Below are 24,346 nucleotides of genomic sequence, written 5' to 3' on the forward strand. Positions count from 1 at the left end.
AGACCCAACACACAAGAATTGAAGACTCATTTTTTTTCTAAAGCCTTTAGTGGCATTTTCAAACTGAAGAACTTGCAATTTGTCTTCAAGTAGGAAAAGATAAGCAAATCCTCCCTTATTTCTTTGTCTGTCTTATGCGTCAGCATGCTGTAATTTGTCTCCAAATAAGACTTATACGAAGCTATTGCACGTTATGAGCTCCTAAAGCCAATCGCCAATTATAGCCTACAGTAGAAACAATAGTATTAATTTAATGACCATCAACTCATATTATCAAATCTTCGATCACATGTAGCTTTTTTTTCTTCTTTTTTTTTCTCTGTTTTTTCTTTCCTTATGTTTTGCCTTTTCAATATTAGGTATGTGTGTCTATGCTTTTCTAATGTTAAGTATGATATCTAAAATAAATGAATAAATACAAATTGCATATGCAAATAGTACTGTTAGACTACTTGAGATTCACTTTGAAAGGCCCTGCTTATTTCCACAAGTCTTTGTATCTTATTTATGTGCTCGTGTTTTGGTATTTTTGTAGTTTCTTTTTAAATGCACTATGGTGTCAATTTAAATCAATATCAAATAATTCGATGCTTATATAGGTTTTCTCATGGAACGTCATGAGAATGAGTTTCATACCCCATATGTAGTTTCATATCCCATCTTTCAGTGACTGATGAAGAACAGTTTGATTGTATACACTTGGATTCGAATTTCGAACACTTTGAAGTCTTGGATCAAAATGAGAAAAAAGTAGAACTTCCAAGCAAAGCTTGTGAGATTCCAACCCTTGGAATGACTTTTGATAATGATGATGAAGCATATCATTATTACAATTCATACGCTAGAAGTATTGGATTTTGCCTGAGAAAGAATAGAAAAAATAAAGAGATGCAAGGTATACTATGGAAAAGACAATTATGTTGTTCTTGCAAACGTTTTTATAAAGAAAGAAAACTCCGATAAAGAAAAGAGAGGAAAGAAGATGCAGATGCAAGGCAATGCTTGATCAAGTTCTTGTACCTTGTAACATTTGGAAGAAATTTTTTTGGAACGATATCTTTGCTTTCCTTTTTTGGCTAAGAAATAAATTTATTAAATAAAAAGCCTCTAGTGCAACTAGTTTCAATACAATCCAACTTTTGATGAATATTTATCCAATTTAACTTTCGACAATTTTGTTTTGATGAGTTTCATTAAAAGAAAATTTTTGGACCTCAAAAGTATTGTAATCTGTTACTCAAAGTATGACTATCCATGTTGAGTGGTGATATTGAGGATACAGTTTGATATGATTTGCATATTTATGGGTGTTTTTGCTTACATTATAAACTGTGATGTATGTTCACCATTACTTTCAAGGCTTGACATATGTCCACTAACATAATCATAGTTAGATGATTTAGTTTTAATTAAAGTAGGGAGTATTTTTGTTCACCACCCTAAACTTTGACGTCTACTCACCATACATCGTAAACTTAGGCGTTTATTTTTTTTATTTAGATTTCAAAAAACAGAGGTATAGAAATTTCTCATATGTTTAAAAATTAAATTTCAAAACCTTTGTAACCGATATCTCCAAGACAACATATATGGAACATATGAACAACTGGATTTAGAGCCATGGAGAATAAAAGCTGCAGGGCCACATGAATATTGAAATGCTTACAAACAGATTTAGATCTAAAATGACTATTTATTTTTTTTCAATAAATCCATCATTAAAGGTAATATATGCAGAAAAAAAAAATGCTCTCAAATATGGCCAAGTAGCCTCCTCCTGACATGTATTTTTGCTACCACAAGTACCGCTGGCGAATAAGGAATAACGATGCAAAGTATCAAACAAAGTGGTGGAGGTGTCATTCATGGACAAGGAGTTGAAAAACATACTTGGAAATTAATTGGGGTTTTAATACATTGAATGAATAGCATTTTAGTAGAGGTTTGGAAATTCCATATTGGCACGCAGCTTAGTCGACTCAGACAAGGTGTTGTACAACTGCTTCATGATTTTGTATGTTTTTAATACCTTGTGTGCATGTAGTTTATTGGAATTGTATTTTGAATTTTAAACATTGTCTTTTTTTTCCTTTTCTAATTTATGAAATTCTAATGCATTTTGCTTTAAATGATGTCAAATTATTGTGCTCAAATGGTTGTTGCTCAAGAGATTTTTCAATGTCTGGAAAACGAGCACTACGCTAAATATATGACACAAAAAGTATGGGCAAAATTACAAGTGGTAAATAGATAGATTCTCTCTCCCCATAAAAGTAGCAGGACAATAAAAAATGTTAAGCTTAACCATGGTTATAGTAGAGAACTGGTGTCAAGATTTGAAATGGAGGGTGAGCATACACTACATTTGTAGTGATGAGCTCACCCTCATAAACCATGGTGTATGCTCACTACCACCTTCAAAGTATGACATTTATCCATTAACATAACCATAGTTAAATGGTTTAGTTTTTAACAATTAATGCAATTGTTGGAGGACCACGTAGAGAACTAAAAATAAACAAAAATTTTGAATATCTCCTGGAATAACCAAAATGCGCATTAACTCTATCTTTTTCTTCGTGATTGTTCGCACTTATTCCTCCATCCTTTTCATCGTCCTTACACTTCTAGCTCCAGGTTTAATCAACTAAATTGGACAAACATTTTTACTCTCTGTTTTCTTCAATAAATCCACCATTAAAGGTAGATCTACAGAAGAAATGCTCTCAAATATGGTCGGGTAGCCTCCTTCTAAACATGTATTTTTGCTACCACATGTACCACCTTCGTGCCAGTGACCATGGCGAATAAGGAATACTGATGTAGACTTTTAAACAAAGTGGTGGAGGCGTCATTCATGAACAAGGCGGTGATAAACATACTTGGAAATTAATTAGGTTTCAATACATTGGATGAATAACATTTTAGTAGAGGTTTACAAATTCCATTTTCACTCCAGAGACAAAGGTTATTTTTGCAAGTCACAGTTATATGAGTAGGCAATTCTAGTTGTCGTCTAAGGCGTACTTCACTTCTCCTTCAACAACCTAATCCTATTTGCATGACTACACAAGTTAATATCATGAGAGACTTGAATTTAGCATCAAATATTCTCTAAATTCTAAGCTACAATTTCTTTTAGTGAAGAGTTGGGTTGTCATTTGTAATTGAACACCAAGATATACATGCATTGATAGAATATATAGAATAAAACTCACCAAATTTTCTAGTTTTTGTTGAGCAGGGAAGTTTCTTAAAAGGCATATGGTAGTTAAATTCTCCTTCCCATCATTGAAGCTTATGTGTATAGACAAAAATTTTAGGCATCGATGTGGTTGGGGTAGCTTTCCTAGCAAAACTCCAACAAAGAAATACTAGAGCCATAAAGATAGAGAAAATAGCAGAATGTAAGTATCCTCTCAAATTCCAATGTCCATAAAAGCTGACTATTCATAGTTAGTATAGTTAGTATGAAACAAAAAATTCCATCTCCCTTAGTAAGCGATTTTCAATACGAAGCCTTCAAATACGAGGTAGATGAACAAAAAACTTTAGCAAATTGCTACCACTTCCAGCACTCCGTCTTTGATCATTTACAACACGAACAATCAAAGTTGAAGTCAAACAAATACCAGTGTCGATTAATTCTACGGTATTACGAAGACTAACATCCTCAAGCACCTTTAAAGTGAAGGTAAGAAAGATTCAGTGCATCAATCTTGAGATGTGTAAAACCATCACAGTCGACCAGTGCTAACATCCACAGAAGAGGATAGCAAACAATCAAATTCTAAAGCACATCTTGGTCCATGGAAACATTCCGCATATAAAGAGTTTTCAAATTCCTGAATCGTTTGAATGTGGACGGAAGTTCAGCAGACAATTTTGTAAAACTAACCAAATCAGATCTTAACAAGAAAACAAACATGAAGGGTGTTGTAGAGATTCTCTCTATATTTGATTCAAAGCTGCAACTCCATGACAGAGTTTCTTGATAAATATAGAATCGATTAATCACTATCTCTACTGGCTTGATTTGCTATAATAGTTCCTTCAAACTTGTATATGGGACCAATAGGACCAAAGAGTACATGATCAACAACGCCTGCAACAGTTGTACGGTTTTGACCTGAGGTGCACCAGCACCAATCATCAAACACAAGATGAGTAAGCATAGCCCATTTATTCTTCCACTTGCTTGATAAAACGCTTGTCCACACCGCCTTCCTAACTGGAAAATGTGACAAAATTTCATCCTAAAATCTCTTGGTAAGTTGCTAATTTTGTTCAACTCTATCCTTATATCAATCGAAACTTGAGTGGTACTTTTTTCATCACCGATATTTCACAACTGCTTGTCAAAATTCATAAGCTCATGCAAACATTAAAAGACATTTTACATTATTGTGACCTATTTAAACAAGAAGAACATCTTTACTTGATCAGATTAAATTGTTACATGGGAGTTTCAATTTAGTAGGATCGCATTGTACTACGTGACCTATTAAACAAGAACTATCAGCCAAAACGTGAAATTAAGACCAAAAGTGAAACCTTAAATAAAAGGAGATGATTACCTTGGGTAACAGGTAGCAAAGTAACTCTATTGGCCATATTAGTGTTGCTTAAATTTGCAAAAGCTCATACTATCGCTACAAAAAAAAACCCTTTCTAGACGAAATTTATTTGTTGGGCAAAATAGGGTTTCGTCGTCTACTTTTTTGCCCAACGAATATTTGTTGAATTTTATTGTGCAAACAACGTCACTGCAGAGTTTAGTGGATGAATACTAAAAAGTCATCGGCAAACTGTATTTGCCTTAGGTAGAATATTTCGTTTAGCAATGTGTGTTGACCAAGTTTCCTTAACGAATCAATCTTGCCCGATGCCATTATTTTGTGGTAATGGTGTCGGGTTTCCATAAATAAAAAATTTAAAATATTTTACTAGCTGAAAGTATTCGTTGGGCAAACTTTTTAATTTTTTTTTTTAAATCTTTCTTATATTAGTATGAAAGAATCACAACATTAAAAAAATTATGTAATTATATAAAAATAAAATATTCATACAAATGTATATAAAAGGTTCTAAACTAACTACAACTACTGGGGTGGCTGGTCAGATGGCAACTGAAGGTGGCTTGGAGGATCATGAAGGCAAATGCCAAAGGTTTTAGAGTTGTGCCATAAAAGCCAAATCCATAATATTGGATATTATGTAACAACTCCTTATTAATTAATAACTAAATGGACAAGATTTATTGAGTTTGGATTTATATTATAGAGATAATATACTATGACTGAGTCCCTATAATTTAAGGTATGGAAGCAATGTCCTAAACGAGATTAGGGTAAACTTGTATTTCAGTCACTTAGTCCTTAAATAAAGTTCCTAACCATTTGGAAAGTAAACTAGACATTGATTATCCAAAAAGGCCAGTGTATATCGCATTATGTTAGTATGGACTCGTGTCACACGTGTTGGACACGTGATGGATATACATGTGCTTGTCTATTGAATAAGTTCATTGAACATTAACCACACAAGAAGCTTAAACATATGGATGCTTACCAGATGTCAAACATTGCAAAACTTCTAGTTGTAGTATGCAAATAATTCTTTAACCTGAGGCATCATACGTATCTTATGTTTACAAATATGAACTTTGATTTCACCTCAAAGCCCTCATTGGTTTGTAGGGCACGATAATGTGATACTTGGGTTCATATGTATGAGTATGAATGAGATATCCATCGAAGCCATTTAAAAATCCATCTCTAAAATATTTGGCCTAAGTACTTATTGATCAAGTTATCCTAGTGAGTACATCGACGTGGCTATTTACTCTTTTAGGTATTTGTGTAATTTCATACTTTTCGAATCTTTCAAGAAGTGTTTAACCTTGTTTAGGTAGAGCCCCATTGTAGGATGGTGGGCAGCGTAATCCCTTGTGACCCGATTAACTATAAGCATCGAGTCACAATGAATCAATAGTTTTCTTACATGGAGTTCTTCCGCGACTCTAAGTCCTGCCAAGAGTGTCTTATACTCTACTTCGTTGTTGCTTGCTTTGAACTCAAGTTTAAGAACCTGTTTGAGTATGGAGCCATCTAGGCACCTGCAATACCATTCATGCGCCAATTTCCTGTATATTCGACGATCCTTCTACGTAAAGTTTCCAAAGGCGGGGGTTTTCTAGAACACCTTGGGAGCCTAGTTGCATTTGTAGCATATTGGGCTGCCAGTGTGAACTTTGCCACAAAGTCCACCAGTGCTTGAGCCTTGATTAACATCCTAAGTCAATAAACTATCTCGTGTTGTCTTAGTTTGATAGCTCATTAGGTAACTCTGGACGAGGTGTCAGGGTTGTGCAAGGTTGATCGGAGTGGGTACTTAGTCATGTAAACTACTCTAAACAACTCGAAATATGCTCGGAGTTTCCTAGCTGTTGTTACCAATGCCAAGATGAGTTTTTCCATTTTCTAATATTTTGTCTCTGGTTCGAGAAGAGCTTTTGAAATATGATATACCAGTTTCTGCTCCCTTAAGTCTTTTCAGATAAGAGCTACATTCACCGCACAACTGGATACGACCAGTTATAAGTACAAGTCTTCTTCATCAATTGGTTTGGGTAACAATGAGGGTTTAGAAATGTATTCTTTAAGTTTCATGAAGGCTTCTCGAATTCATCAGTCTAGAGCAATCCCTTGCTCTTCTTTATCACCTTAAAGAATGGTTTGCACTTGTTGATGGATCATGAAAGGAACCTGCTAAAGGTTGTCGATCGTCTTGTTAGGCTTTGTATCCTCTTTATCGCATCGCATGGAAATCTATCAATGTGATCACACGTTAAAAAGATAAATTGTAAGGTCTAGTCTTAAGTGTTTAGCTTTCTTTGTCAAGTATTGTATTTATGTATCACATGCTTAATATAGTTTTAGACTACATTCTTTGATTATAGGATGTTGCTACTGGGATTAAATATTCAAGGACGTGGCTCACCTCACTTCGAAAGGTTTGGTCATGCATGTGCAATTCACGTCTATATTATTCGTGCATTTTGTTTAGTATTGTTGTCTAGTCAGAACTACTCGTTGATTTCCAGTTGGTTGGGCATGCAAAATAAGAGTTGCCCACATGGGCTTCCTGACTGCTTTATGCTAATAGTCAAATCTCAGCCCTTAATCTTTTTTTATCAGTTTATAGTACGATAAGTGTCCTTGGTAAGTGAAAAACAAACTAAAGCTTTTGGGGTTAAGATCCCTAGTTAGGGTTCTTGGTTCTTTGGGGCTTTTGAGTTTCAAGTCTGTCTAGAAAGAAGTTAAAGAGAAAGAGCATTTATGTTTCTACCTTATTCCTCCTCCTCATTTATGAAACCCCAGTTGCAAAACCAAGTTCATGCCTTAAATATCCAATCATTGTATACTAGAGTTGCATTGTTTTAAGGTTTTGCAATAAAGTCTTGGTCTGGTTTTAAGCTTTAAATCCGGTTTTAAACCAAACTTTTGATTCAAGTTAGATTCTTCCTTCAACTGTTTGACTGGAGAATCTAACTGGTCATTTGAATCAAGATTTCATATGCATATCATAAAACCATATCATATCATTGATCATGTTGATCTCGGTGCCACAAGTTGATGAGCTCAGGAAGAGTTGCTACTTCGTGAAGACTGATGGAGTCCATCTCGTGTAAGGCAAGGTTGCACAAAGGTAAAGCTGCTTTATATATAGGGATCTAAGAAATAAGCTTGTGTGATCTTTGTATGACCTTTGTTTACACTAGTGGATTGGTCTCAGTGGAGAGTCCCTAGTTTTTTAATCCAGAGGTGGGTTTTTCTAGCCAAAAATATCTTGTGTTCAAGTTAGTTTTATGGTGTCACACATCTCACATACACATATATTATACATATATTTATTGAACATTTAAATGGTATATGCTCACAATCTTGCCCACTTGATACATTAATAACTTGCAATGAAATGATGCCTTACTGACCAGGATAGTTTTTGGGAATTGAATTTGGTAATTGAGTCTTCGATTTATTGACTAACAAATCTATCTTAGTTAACTAGTGGGCTTGACTAGTTAGTCCAGCAAATTATAATTTTTAGATATAGGATATTCCACCTAGGTACAACTTTCATAATTAAAACAAGTAAATTGAACCAGATCCGTTCTTTTCTCTTGTCCATTGGATTTGTTTAGAGTACTACTGACTTTTCTCGTTTTATATTTCAGCGTCTCACTTATACTATATTTTTGCTTTTTTATGTGGATGATATTGTTGTCACTGGGAGCTCTTCTGCTTTTGTCACTAAGTTTGTTGATTTCCTTGGCCAACAGTTTGATATTAAGGATTTTGGCCCCCTCAGTTATTTTCTGGTATTATAGGTTACTCGTTACTCCACTGGTTTTCATGTTATGGTCTCCTCTAAATTGGCCTCGACTCCAATTGCTACCAAGGTTGCTCTCACTGCTACATATGGCTCTCTGCTTAGTTCTTCCACTGTGAAATTGGTACCAGGTGAAATATCATGTATATAAAAATTATAATCTGCTGGACTTACTAGTCAAACCCGCTAGTTAACTAAGGTAGATTTGTTAGTTAATAAATCAAGAATTCAATCACCAATTTCAATTCCCAAAAACTATTCTAGTTAGCAAGGTCGTAGTTCATTGCAAGTTATTAATGTGTCAAGTAAGCATGACTGTGCGCACATACCATTTAAATGTTTAAGAGATATATGTACCATTTATGTGTATGTGAGATGTGTGATACAAATAAATAACTTTGAACACAATATGTTTTTGGCCAAAAAAGACTCTCCACTGAGTTCAATCCACTAGTGTAAACAAAATTCATACAAATACCACATAAGCTCAATTCCTAGATCCCTATCTATGGAGCAGCTTTACGTTTGTATAACCTTGTCTTACACGAGATGAACTCCTTTGGTTTCACGAAGTGGCAGCTTCCCTTGAGCTCTTCACCTTGTGGCACCGAGATCAACTCAAATCAATGATATGATATGATGTTATGATATGCATATAAAGTCTGGATTCAAATGGCCAATTAGATTCTCCGGTCAAGCAATTGAAGGAAGAATCTAAATTGAATCCAAAAGCTTTGTCTAAAAACGAATTTCAATCTTAAAACCAGACCAAGAACTTAATGCAAAACCTTAAAACAATACAACCCTAATATTCAATGATTGGGTGTTTAATGCATAAACTTGGTTTGCAACTAGGGTTTCATAAATGAAAAGGAGGAAGAAGGTAGAAGCATAAATGCTTTTTCTCTCTAACTTCTATCTAGATAGATTTTGAACTTGGAAACCCCAAAAAAAACAAAGAAACCTAGTTGGGGATATTAACCCCAAAAGCTTCAATTTGTTTTTCAACTACCAAGGACACTTGTCGTACTACAAACTGATCAGAAAAGATTAAGGGCTAAGATCTGACTATCAGCAAAAAGCTATTAGGAAGCCCATGTGAGCATATCTTAATTTGTGTGCCCAGCCAACTGTAAATCAATGAGCAGTTCTGACTAAACAACAACACTAAATAGAATGCACCAAGAATATATACGTGAAATGCAGATGCATCACCAAACCTTTCGAAGTGAGGTGAGCCACATCCTTGTTTAATCCTAATAGTAGCATTCCATAGTCAGATAATATAGTCTAAAACTAAATTGAGCATGTGGTACACAAATACAATATTTGACAAGGAAAGCTAAACACTTAAGACTAGACTTTACAATCTCCCAATTTGGCTTTCCTTGACAAAATACCCAAGTCTAGAACTAATTTCACTCACCCACACTCAAGAGAAGAGCCAAGGAATGAATTATGCATATTAACCTACATATGAATAACTCTTGACAAGAACAAGTGAAATTTATCATGGTTCAGTATGAAACACAACAAAATTGTTCTCCCCCATTTTGTCATGGTAAGACAAAGACAAGGTGGAAAAATGCACAGAATAGTTAAATTTGCTGCAAATACACAGATAAGAACAATAAGAGCACATCAAATAAAGATATGCCCAAGCAAAGTGCAACAACAATTAGACTAACAACAAGTAAGCACAAAAAGATGCATGTGTTGTGATTGAACTCCCCCATAATGGAAACTCCCCCATAAATGATGCTTGCTATATGAACAAACTCTTGAACAAGATTACCACACAGAATTATAGATTTGGACCTATAAACAACCAACAACATAACAACTAGAAGAGAAGGAACTAAGATGTAGCTTGAATATCTATGCTTCCAAGATATATGTAATTTGAAGAACACAAAAAGTAGACATGTAATGTAGTTTTCAATAGACAAATCTTCAAAGGCATACACAACATTAATAATGAGATTAACACAAGGTCATAATCCTGCAGTTATGTGTCAAGGTATGGGAGAAAGGATTTGGGATAGCCATCTTAAAATCATAGATCCAAGCACTTAACCAAAAAGGTCATGCCAATTTTAACCAAGCTTTTAAAAATTCATTGACCTTAAGAGATAACACTTCCTACATAATATAAACAAAGGGCATGATGTGTAAAATAAGGTAAAAGCCTTGAATGAAGGGAGCACATTTTGTGATACTTTGAGTGAGACACCAATTGAGAGATGCTAAGGTCATTTAAGAGAAGGTGTATAATTTATGAACCACCATTCTAAAATATAAAAAGATTAATGTCTAATCTGAGAAAGGGAATTTGAAACATTGACGCACCCCATGACATTGAAGGAAATGATACACTTGAAGAGATTTTCTCCTTGATCGATGATAACATGTTTTATGAAGTAAACCCCCCTTTGTTGTTTTTTGAACTTCCTATACTCCCCTTTTTTTTTTTTGTTTGATATTTTATTTTGGGGAAACACAAAAAGGAACAAGAGAAATGACACTTGGTTTAGATTACAGGGTAAGTAGAGTCACTACCAATCACATAGAACCAAAGCAAGTTTAACACCAAAATCACCTCAAGGTTTGGATGATGGAAACATGATTTTTCAAACTATCAAGACAATAGGGAGAATCTTTGACACACAGTGAATAATTAACCAAGAATAATCCCAAAAATATCATGAATGTATGACAATTGAGATAAGCATATAGAGAGACAAAATATAGGTATCTGATGAGCATGCTGACAAGACAAACATAACCTGGAAGCATAGTTATTCAAACAATTTAGTTTATAGCAGAAAGACTAATAGATCGTTGAAGATCTTCGTACTTTCGATTATCTAGGGCTTTAGTGAATATGTCAGCTAATTGTTTTTCAGTTGGCACAAATTTTAGGGTAAGTATCTTACCTTCCACTAGATTTCTAATGAAGTGATCCCTAATGTTAATATGTTTAGTTCTCGAATGTTGAACAGGGTTCTTAGAAATATCAATTGCACTCATGTTATCATAATAAACAAATAAAAATAAAAAGTGGATTGAGATATACTGTAGTCACTGAGCATTTGTTTCATCCACATCGGTTGAGTGCAACAACTCCCGATAGCCACATATTTTACCTCGATAGTAGACAAAAAGACACAATTTTGCTTCTTGTTGTGCCAAACTACCAAATTGTTCCTAACATAGAAAGCTCCCCTTAAGGTACTCTTTCGATCATTAATGGAACTAGCCCAATCATCATCACAACCAGGTCTGTGTTTGTGTCATGAGTATATTAAAGTCCATAATTAGTGGTGCCACACACATACTTGATAATCCTCTTGACTGCTTGTAAGTGAGACTTATTGGGACAACTTTGAAACCGTGAACATACCTCAATAGCAAATGTGATGTCTGGTCTACTGGCAGTCAGATAGAGTAAGCTTTCAATCATACTTCAATACAGAGTTTGGTCAACATCTTTGCCACTTGAGTCCTTATGAATTTTGGCACATGTGCTCATGGGAGATCTAGCAGCTTTTGAACCCTCAAGGCCAAACTTCTTCACAAAGTTCTTGGCATACTTTGTTTGAGATAGGAATATGCCATCATTTTCTTGTTTCACTTGAATTCCAAGGAAGTAGTTTGATTCACTAACCAAGCTTATCTCAAATTCACTTGTCCTCATATCGATGAATTGTTTCACAAGAGAATTAGAAGTAGACCCAACAACTATGTCATCCACATACACTTGAGCAATCATAACATGAAATTTAACCTTCTTAACAAACAAAGTTTTATCAACAGAGCCAAGAGTATAACTATAAGTAAAAAGATGAGAAGATAACCTGTCATACCAAGCACACTAAGCTTTCTTAAGACCATAAAGAGCCTTCCTCAATTTGTAAACACCATTAGGATTGTGAGGATCTTCAAAACCTTTAGGTTGTTTTACAAAGACTTCTTCATTGAGATACCCATTAAGAAATGTGGTTTTCACATCCATTGAAATAACTTGAACTTCAAATGACAAGCAATATCACACATTAGTCTTACAGATTCAAGACGAGCAACTGGAGCGAAGGTTTCATCAAAGTTAACACCTTCAAGTTGAGAGTATCCTTAAGCAACAAGCCTGGCCTTATTTCTGATCACATTTCCTAACTCATTAGACTTGTTCTTGAAAATTCATTTAGTGCCAATAACATTTGTATTTGATGGACGATCGACAAGGGACCAGACTTTATTCCTTTCAAACTGATTCAGCTATTCCTGCATAGCCAAGATCCATTCTTCATTAAGGGATCAAACTTCATTCATCTTAAACTGATTCAGCTTTTCATGCATAGCCAAGATCCATTTTCATCAGTTAAAGAATCTTTTATATTCTTGGGCTTAATCTTGGAGATATAGCAAACATTTGTAACTTTATCAGCTATTTGTCTTCGAGTTCTAACACCTTTGTCAATCGGACCCACAATGCCCTCATCCCGATGACTTCTGGCCCATTTCGATTTAACCTTGAATAGGACACGAGAATCTTAATCAGTGCTTGTTTCACTTTCATTGTCACTTTCTGACACCAAACTTAACTTAACAGAAGCATCACCGTTATCTTTAGTAGAGGGAAATAACACATCATCATTTTCAGCTGCCAAAGATGGAGGGACATCAGTATCATTAATCTTGACATTTATGGACTTCATGATGGTCTTTGTCCTCAAATTGTATACTTTATAAGCACGACTTGTGTTGGAGTACCCCAAGAAGATTTCTTTATCACTCTTAATATCAAAATTTGCAAGATGTTCTCGATCAAGTAGAATGTAGCAAACACTCCTAAAGACTTTGAAACACCTTTACCATTGGCTTCTTACCCTTCCAGAGTTCATAAGGTGTCACATTAGTGACATGTTTGATAAACATTTGATTTGAAATGTAGCAAGCGATGTTCATGGCCTCGGCCCAAAAGTGTTTTACCAAGTTTTTTCTATTAAGTAACACCCTAGTAATCTTTATCAAAACACGATTTTTCCTTTCCACTACACCATTTTGTTGAGGGATGATTGTAGCAGAAAATTCATGCTTGATGCCAACAAAAATCATCAAAGTGAACATTCTCAAATTTGGTTCCATGATCAGTTATGATTCTAACTAAAGCAGATGGCTAGACAAAGATTCATTCAACATTACTTTGTACATAGTGAGGAACTATTGAAAAGTATCAAATTTTTCCCTTAAAAAACATACCCAAGTGAATCTAGAGTAGTTATACACAATCACCAAGATGTACTTTTTACCACCAAGAGATAAGGTATGAATTGGTCCAACAAGATCCATATGAATCAATTGAAGAGGCTTAGTTGTTCCAATGTCAGTCACTTTCTTGTGACCCACCCTAGATTACTTTCCCAATTAACATAATCTGCAAACATAGGAGTCTAAATAAGAAAAAGGTGGTAGCCCCCTCACAATCTCATGTTTAGACAACTTCTTGAGGTCTTTGAAGTTCACATGCCTAAGTCTCTTATGCCACAATACACTAGTTTCATCAATAACCTTGTGGCACTTGGAGTATTCAGCAACTTTAAAGACATCAAGAATGTAGCAATTGTCTCTAGATCTCGGGTATACAAGCAATTTCTTGACATCACATTTTCCTGTGATCTGAGACTTGTCCCAACTACCAAACACAACACCACCACCAATAAAAGGAGAAAGATATAAGAAAGCCTCCTTGTCTCTAGTCATGTGACGAGAGCACCCACTATCAAGATACAAACATTTAGTTTACTAATAGATAGAGCATTTAGAACAACAAGGCACCTATTTAAGACCTTCTGAACCCACTTTGAACTTTGCTTAATATTTCCAAATGAAGAAGAATGAACGAGTTGAACAATTCTATTGACTTCGATGACTAGACGATCCACCTGAACCTTTAGCACACTGGTCTTTCCAAAGTACAATTTTCTACATTTTGGGCGAATGTACCCCACTTCACCATAGTGATTACACATAGGAACAGATTTTGTCTTTGGACATGGTTTGACTTTATTAGATACATGCCTAGATTCTCTCACAAATTTTGTTTTGGTGGAGATAAAACTTAAGCCACTTCCCACATACCCAAGACCACTTTTGTCACTATGTAGTTTTCTCAATACTCAGCATCTTGTCAAATTTTTAGCCCCAATAGTAAGGCAAATAAATATATCATTTGCCCTGTTCAGCTCAAGTAGCTGTTTCCAGTTAACCTCATGATATGTCACATTATTTACCTTCAACACATGAATTTGATTCATCAAGTTTTCTTGAGAATCTAGCAAGTTTTGAACCTAAACTTCAAGAGTAGCAATAACATTATCTTTTTCAACTTTGTTATTGCATTAGAAACCTTCTCATTTAGCTCCTCAACATGGGCCTCAAGATAATCAATCTTTTCATCCAGTTTAGTTCTAACTAGACGAAGAGACTTGTTTTATTTCTGTAACTCAGCAACCTTCTTAGTCAGCTCAACCTTCTCCACTTTTGTAGTACAAATCTCCTCAAAGAGAGTATCATACTTAATGCACAATTCATCGTAAGTCATCTCCTCATTGCGATTCAGTACAGAATCATCATCACTTAAAGACACTTCCTCAATTGGAGCAACAAATGTAAAAACTTTTTCATCTTCTGACGACTCATCAGAATGCATATAACATTGATCATTGTTAGCATTTCAAGTAACCATCATTGCCTTTTCATACTGTTGACCAAGAAGTTTGGTGTTAGCACAATCAGCAGCATGATGCCTATTTCCTCCACAAGCAAAGCAGGGACCAAATATCTTTGACCACACTTTGTCACTTCTTCTACCAAGCCCTTTGTGTTTCATTCGAGTAGCTAGTTTCTCCCGATTAGTTAACGATTCACCAAGCCACTTAGAATCCTTCCCATTATTTTTTGAGAATTCTTCTAAAATGCTTGACAAGCAGTGCAAGATCATCAATAGAGGATTGTCCACACAATTCACTTACAACTTCACTATTTTCAACACTTTGGAGGGCCAATTTTCCAACCAATTTTTCAAGCTTGATTTCATTTAAATCCTGAAACTCTTGAATGACAGCCTTTTTTGCATGAAATCTCTTGGGTAAGGATCTCAAAATCTTTTGAACAACAGTTGTTTCATCAATAAACTTTCCTAATCCCAAGGATTTCATTTGTCAATATTTCAACTTTCTCATAGAAAACTGATAATGCCTCGGACTCGAGCATTCTCAAATCCTCAAATTTTGAAAAGGACATTTGGAGCTTTAGATCTCTCACTTGTTTATCACTCTCATGAAGAATTCAGAGTTTGTCCCAAGCTTGCTTGGCGGTTGTGCAATATCGAACATGAGCAAACTGATTAGACGAAATGGTAAAAACAATAGCATTCTTTGCTTTCCTATTAGTCATGGCCGAAGCAATTTCTCCTTGAGAACATTCACCTTTTGGCTTAATCACAAACTCTCCATTGACTAGCCTCGATGGAGCCTTCAACTCAAGGGAGAGATAATCAACAACTATAAGATCTTGAGCCTTAAGAAAGATTTGAAACTTCTCGTTCCAAGCAACATAATTTGTACCATTAAAGAATGAGGTGTATTACACGAGCCATCGACACGATCACGGTCCATGGTGAGATTCCACCCAATACCAGCAAATCCCAGAGATCACTCTATGTATATCTAAAGTAAGGCTTTGATCCCAATTGAAATTGGTACCATGCGGAATATCTAGTATATAAAAATTATAATATGTTAGACTAACTAGCCAAGCCCACTAGTCAACTATGATAGATTTTTTAGTTAATAAATCAAGAATTCAATCACTAATTTCAATTCCCAAAAACTATCCTAGTCAGCAAGGTCGCAGTTCATTGCAAGTTATTAATCGGTCAAGTGAGCGTAACTATGAACACATACCATTTAAATGTTCAAGAGATATATGTTCCATTTATGTGTATGTGAGATCTGTGACACAAATAAATAGCTTTGAATACAAGATGTTTTTGGCCAGAAAAACCCACCTCTAGGTTAAAAATTCATAAAAAGACCACACAAGCTCAATTCCTAGATCCCTATCTACACAGCAGCTTTACCTTTGTGTAACCTTGTCTTACACGAGATGAACTCCTTCGGTCTTCACGAAGTGGTAGCTCATCCTAAGCTTTTCACCTTGTGGCACTGAGATTAACTCAAATCAATGATAGGATATGCATATAAAATCTGGATTCAAATGACCAGTCAAATTCTCTAGTTAAACAATTGAAGGAAGAATCTAACTTGAATCCAAAAGCTTAGTCTAAAAACGAATTTAAAGCTTAAAACCAAACCAAAAATTTAATGCAAAATCTTAAAACAATGCAACCCTAATATTCAATAATTGCGTGTTTAATGCATGAATTTGATTTTGCAACTAGGGTTTCATAAATGAGGAGAAGCAAGAAGGTAGAAGGTAGAAACATAAATGCTCTTTCTCTCTCTAACTTTTCTCTAGACAGATTTTGAACCTAGAAACTCAAAAAAACAAAGAATCCTAGCTGGGGATATTAACCCCAAAAGCTTCACTTTGTTTTTTACCAACGAATGACACTTATCATACTACAAACTGATCAAGAAAGATTAAGGGCTGAGATCTGACTATCAGCATAAAGTTGTCAGGAAGCCCATGTGAACAGCTCTTAATTTATGTGTCCATCCAGCTGGAAATCAACGAGTAGTTCTGACTAGACAACAACATTAAATAGAATGTGGTACACAAATACGATATTTGACAAGGAAAGTCATACACTTAATACTAGACTTTACACACTGTCTTCCATGTGTTAGTTGGCCCTCTACAGTTTCTCACTCTTACTCGTCCAGATACTTCCTTTGTTGTTAACATAGTTGCTCAATATATGAGTTCTCCTCATACTACTCACTTGATTGCAAGTAGCCGGATTCTTCGCTATGTTAAAGGTGCCTTAGACTTTGGCATTCATTTGTGTCCTCATAATTCTTCTGCTTCTTTATCTACTTATTCGAATATTGATTAGGTGGGTTGTTTGGATACTAGAGACTCTGCTACTGGCTATCTTATTATTTGGGTTCTAATCTCATCCTGGTGCTCCAAAAAGTAGCCCACTGTGTCCCACTCTAGTGCTGAGTCTGAGTATCACTCTATTGCTTATGTGTATGCTGAAACCACTTGGGTTTGCTTTCTTCTTGGTGAGCTTGGGGTTCACTTGACTACACCTATTTTACTGCATTGTGACAATTTGAGTGCCACCTATCTTGCTTCTAATCATGTTCATCATGGTCGCACGTGTCACATTGAAATTGATTATCACTTTATCCGTGAAAAGGTTACTTTTGGTAGTCATCGTGTTTGTTATATTCCCTTTACCAATCAACTAGCTAATCTACTTACCAAAGCTCTTCATCAGTCTCACCATGGCCTTCTTTGTTCCAAACTTGTCAAATCAAGCTTGTCTAGTTTGCAGGGGCATGTTGGAATATAATTAATTAAATCGGAATCCTCTCCGTAGTTATAACATGTATTATAGGAATGTAATTTCCAATTATAATTAGTGTAGTATTCCTACGTCCATAGGTATCAATAAAAAACAACAACAACAACAACAAGGAAACTTAGATATTATTATTTTCCTAAAGCTTAATTAGGAGCTAAGTTAAAAAAAACACCTAACGGGTGTTTTATCCATGCATAACCGTGTCTAACTTTAACCAGTTTACTAAAACTGGCTGATTTTCAGCCATCTTCGAAAGGAAACGTCATCTCATCTGCCTGGCTGGCTCTGCAGTATCTCCATATTTTCTCGTCAAAATTCAAGTCATATGGTAATTAAGTGTTCTGGGTTTCAATTTCGTGCATCAATATGAATGAGCATGCGACCAATTAAAAGCAGTCCCCTTACGAACTCCTTTAAAAGGAAGTACTTATCCAACATTTACGTCTCAGCTGTTCCAACTCACGAAATTTTCAAATAATATTGCCACAATATATTTACAACAAGCCCTCGCACATTACCCATGTTTAAGACGTGAATTGGATTGGTAATTGCAATTTTAGATCCTCATCTGCACTCAATGGGTTTTCTACTATATGTCGACTGAATATTTGCATGACTGTTAGCTGGATCAGAGTTGGAGAAGTTGATGTTTTATCGTAAACTAATTGGTAATATGAAGAGTAACGTAAGTTTATGCAAGATTCTTTCTTCCATTAATGTGTGGCTCATTCTTAACATAAGTGTTTCTATTTTTACTCAGAAGCACTTTCAATAAAAGAGCTTCTATTATTAGCGGATTGAAATTTTTAATAAAAATGCAAGTGCTTCATAGGAAAGAATATGAAGTGCTTAAGAACTTAAATACTTCTCCATAGTAAAGCACTTCAAATGCTTTTTTCTTTTTTAAACCCAGAAACACTTCTAACTTTTTTTACCAAACATGGTCCGCGTTTTTAGTAATCTGAAAGTGCTTCTAGTTATTTTGAAAATATTTCCAAACATATAAATTGATGATTTTCCAACAATCAGCACATCACAATACACATCCTAAATATATTGAAGAAATTCAAACCTAAAACCATTTTGAACAAGAAGAAAAATACTATCAGACTAAAAACTCAGTTTTGATTTTAATAAATTCATTCATTTGACATTATGTGGTGGGGGTTGGGGGGACTGATGAGATAGATTCCTTAAGATTTTAGCCAGAGAAGAAAACTATGATTTGATTATAAATATGGGACTTGAAGGGCTTAAGACAAATTAATATTCTTCAAACTACGATATAATCCTAAAAACTCCGACTAACTTGCGCTATTTTTTCTTCACAACTTGAAGATTTTACTCTTTGCCATACATATATACATATATATAAATATATGTGTGTGTGTATCTATATATATAGGTGGTGAGTTACATTGGAAAGTCACGCCCGACCTCGATCAACCCAGTCAAGACAAATTCGTTCAAAAAGGGAATTAATTAAATTAATTTCTTACAATAGATTATAGAACACGAAATGGGGTTTACTGGTCACGACGTATATAATAATATATGGTAGATGAAACTTGGAATATTTGGTTTTGAAATAGAGAACTGACAAAGAGATGTTATCCTCTCTCAAATAATATATTTCTTATTATTAATGGGCAACTTTTAATCATGACATTGTGGTACCTTGGTACCACTGGGGTATCCGTTAAAGATTCTAACGGTTAAGTTAGTAAGCAATATTAAGACTTAAGCAGTGGACAAGAGAATAAACAAACAATACATTACGTGAGATAATTCCATTACCAAAGTTATTCCCTAGATAAGGTTGTTTATATTAGTTGGGAGGTAGCTTTTTAGAATATGAAATCCGTATTAAACCGGGAGAATCAAAGAGAATATCAAGGATTAGATAGTGTTTCCTCTTAGGTGTGTGATTACTTGCGTCTCTAGATTGTAGGAATTTCCACGAATGTAGGAAACTCGTCTGATCCAACTTGGATTAGGTTTCCATGTCTTGCGGAACAAGAATGATTAATCTCAGCAAAGTCAGTGGACTCCGCCTACCTTCTGGAGTCCAGCAAGATGTGATGACATTGTTGGCCTGTTTAAGCAGCTCAATTCAATCAAAACTATTCAATCAATGACCGAACTTTTAAGGTATACGTATTCCAATCTACCTTACTCTAACCTTAAAAAATCATGATCCCACATCAAACAATTGCTTTGAGGCATCAACCGCATCACCGCGAACAAGTGTATAGTTTTTAGCGTTTACATTCTTGGGATGAAGAGCGAAGGCCTTAGAGACCTTGATTTCATTGACGATGTTGAAGAGGTTAACTGCTCGAATTTTGACGGACTCGAGGTTCAGTTGTTGCTGCACGACGTCGTTTCAGTCTAAATGGGTATGGCTTGCGGTTGTTGCTGGGCCAGAGGAGGTTGATTCTGGAGAATACCTTCCATGGCTATTTTTATTTTTCCCTTTAGAACTAGATGACGATAATAGAGATGAGGGAAATTCGGATATATTTTTCTTTGATTAAATGAAACATACATGCTTAATGATTGGTTGAGACAACTAATAGGAGTGAAGGACATATTTGCCCTTAAATCATAAGGGAGATTTAACAGAAGAAAGAAGAAAATTAAAAATTTGATCGGTATTGTTAACGAACTTGATTATAAGGTGATGATTAACAATTTTTTCATCACAAAGATTAAATAAAAACTAGCGTCTAATTATAGGGATTACGAAAAATAAATGTATGAAAACCTTGAGTACTTGTGAATTATTATTATTTTTTTAGATCAAAAGCACTTGTGAAAATATCCCACCAAAAGAATCGAAGTAGTTGATCCGGTTGTCTTGCAACATGGAAAACAGACCTACCCTAATGTGCAATGTACAGAATACCATGTGCATCTATCGGTACATAAATATCTTCATGCATATATATATATGAAAGTTTACAAGTGATTTTTTGTTTATTTTATATAATGATTAGGTTATATACCTTAATGCATATGTGTGTGTGTGTGAAAGTTTACAAGTGATTTTTTGTTTATTTTATATTATGATTAGTGTGTGTGGCATGCCGTATTATACACCAAATATGATTATTTAATACGAATCAGTTGTTGGTGCTGCTTCGTATTAAATAGTCACCGATTAATTTATCAGAGCCCGTCCATTTTATACGGCTCACGCTGTATAATTTTATTTTTTTGGGGTAAACCACGCTGTATAACTCATCGGCTCAAAAACCTCTGTATTATTTAGTCGGTTCTCAAAAATGCTAAAATAGACCTTGTCCCGCGATCTGCTTGTGCGGCCATCTTCTTCTCCAACTAAAAGTATTCCTTCTTCTTCAAATTCTCTCTTTGTCAATTGATTTCACAAATTCTTATCACTGCCTTTTGGGTTTTCTTCATCGCCATCACCAAGAACATGGTCTTTTTAACTGTAGACTCCTTCAAAGCTCTGATTTTTGGATTAAAAAGCTTGCTTCATGCATGGGTATTTGAGCTTTTTGCCTTTCTGGCTTCTAATTAAAGTGAATCTTCATCTAATTTGATATGGGTTTTCTTTGGTTTTGACATTTTTAGAGCTTTTAATCTGGTTCTTGGAAGAGTAGTATGAGAAATTGAGAGGTGGAGTTTTGTTGGATTGAAAGGTTCATCATGCCGGATCAAAGATGCTTATCTGATATGCCTATCCCAAAATTTCTTCGGTGTATGATTAATTCGTTTTTTTTTTTCCTTCTGTTTTTCTTTAGTTTTTCCCTTTTTCCATTTAACATAGGTTATTATGTGAAAAGTTACTAAAGTTATTTTGGTTTGAAGCAATTTTTCTCCCTTCTTTTTCATTGATCATCAAAGTTCCAAAAATAATAATAGTTTGAAGAAAATAATAAGAGTTTGAAGCATTCCTATTCTATACGGTGGCAGTATAAATAATATGATTATTAGTTCGATTTGCACTAAACACCCGATTAATTTAGTCAATATTATCGATTGACTATTTATTCTATCAGACTGAAATAATCAGTATAGTTCGAGCTGCCAAACGAGACCTTAGGATATATAAACAGGGTATAAAATTAACTAGAGAAAACTAGCTTAACTTACGAAGAGAGATATTCAAAATTGAATGCAAGCAGTTGGACAAATTGCAATAATTTACTTGTGTAACTTATATCTACTTCTCTCACTTTAGTCTAAATAATATCGTTTGTTAAAAAAAAAATAAATAAAAATAAAACTCATATCTACCAATTTGATTCAAATTCAGAGCCGTCCAAATGAACAAGTCCAGCTCTCAAGCAAAAACTACTTAAAGCTAGCAAACAAAGCCCAAGATTGGTTCTAAACTTTTGTGTTAAGGAATTTTGAAACCAGATCAAGCCAGATTTGATCCCATTAATCCTCATTTAACTTCCAAATTAAAATATTGAAATCTGAACATTCAATTATTGACAATTTTCCCCCATTATTAGTAAGCCATCAACGTGGCCTGTAAGCTTAAGTTTAATTTATACTGAAATCCAGCGTTGCGTTTCAATTCGTAAGCTCAAGCTCAGTTTGTCACACATTTTTGTTTTAAGTCAAGCTTAAGTAGATAATTGAGCCGACCCAAAACTCATAAGCTTGATCTTGACATATTTAAGTCAAACTAAGCCTAGACATGCACCTTCATACACATGCGAAAGACAATCATTTGACAATTAATTTAATCACATTATTATCCGTATGCGAATGATTTTTTTTATAACCGACATTACATGCCTCTTAAGATATTTTGGACGTGTTTAAAATAGAGAAAATAATATTTAATAAACAATTGATTGAATCACATTATTGCTAGCCCATTGTGAGGCTAAGCCCACTTCCCCTCCCTTTTAGTGTAGATAATATCGGTTGTTTAAAAAAAAAAAAAAAAAAAAACAATCATTTGACAACTAATTTAATCACATTATTATCCGAGTGCGAATGACCTTTTTTATAACCGGCATTACATGTCTCTTAAGATGTTTTGAACGTATCTAAAAATAGAGAAATTGAATTATTATTGCTAACATATTATGAGCTACTAATTAAAAAACACAAAAAAAATAATTATTTAAAAAATAATGTTAAAATGACGAAAATGCCCTTGTCTTATTTGATGCATTATTTTGGGCTGCCTATGAAGTTTTTTGTCTTGAAGGCATTTTTGTCCAAATATTTTTTTCTAAGCTTGGTGACACCAAAATCACTATTTATCTTTTTCATTGGCTTTACATATAGATAGATAGATATATAATAGAATAGCAGAAAATGAACTTAACTATTACTTATATTCAATGGTAGGTTCCACACGTTTAAAATAAACATAAAACACTCTTTTTAGAACTTTCTCTTTTGTTCTACACCAGACCTTAAAGCCATCTCCAACCGAAGGGTTCAGAGGGCCGAAAATAGCTCGAAAACCGTCTCCAATTAAGAGTTAGGCCAGATGGCTGGTGGAATCTGAGAAGGCCCCAAGGAATCTGAAAGGGTCAAAGGACTGGAGGGCTAGCTACATGCAGCCAGCCCGGGACTGGCCAGAAAAAACATTAATCATGTCGGTTATAACCGACAAGAATGCTTAAACTAAATTTCAAATGCAACGGCTAGCTGTCAGCTAGCCATTGCATTTGATTATTTTTTTTAACAGTTTTATTATTATTTTTTATTGACAAAATTTTTCCTATAACTTCTATTTTTCTTTTCTTTTTTTAAATTCTATTTTTTTTTCCTATAACTTTTATTTTACAAAATTTGTTTCATATTTTTTTTAAATTCCATTTTTTTCATATAACTTCTATTTCACAAAATTTGTTTCATTTTATTTTAAATTCTATTTTTTTCCTATAACTTCTATTTCACAAAATTTGTTTCATATTTTTTTTTAAATTATATTTTTTTCCTATAACTTCCTAAGCCATTATACAACATTAAATTAAATTAAGTAACATGAAACAACATTAAACAATATGAAACAACATTAAATAACATTAACCAACATACAAATTATACAACATAAAAAAAAAACATTTAACAACATTAAACTTAAACAACATTTTTAAAAATATTTAACAACATAAAACTTAAACGTCTACTTCATGCTTCTTTTGGCCCAAAGATGTGCAACAAGATCCTGTTGTAGGTACTTATTTGTGGCACGAGAACTTATCATTCTATAGTGCCTCATGTACTCATTTATAGAGGTACTATCAGTTCTTGGATTGAAAGGCAAATTAGGTCCATCATATATTTTTGCACGAGCCTTTCTTGACCTATTTGGATCTTCTTGGTCATCATCGAACTCTTCATCAATATACACATCTCGCTCATCCTCCACTATCATATTGTGTAATATGA

The 24,346-nt window shown here is 34.4% G+C and overlaps 1 pseudogene; it reads right to left on the reverse strand.

Annotated features, from left to right (window-relative positions):
• Nucleotides 1–201: 201 nt before the first annotated feature.
• On the reverse strand, nt 202–4,614 carry LOC125472650 (annotated as a pseudogene).
• Nucleotides 4,615–24,346: the final 19,732 nt, after the last annotated feature.

Source organism: the organism of the source record quoted next, unplaced genomic scaffold (genome assembly GCF_019419815.1).
Source record: "Pyrus x bretschneideri cultivar Hongxiangsu unplaced genomic scaffold, Pyrus_bretschneideri_v1 Contig70, whole genome shotgun sequence".
In the NCBI taxonomy this organism is placed as follows: Eukaryota; Viridiplantae; Streptophyta; class Magnoliopsida; order Rosales; family Rosaceae; genus Pyrus; species Pyrus x bretschneideri.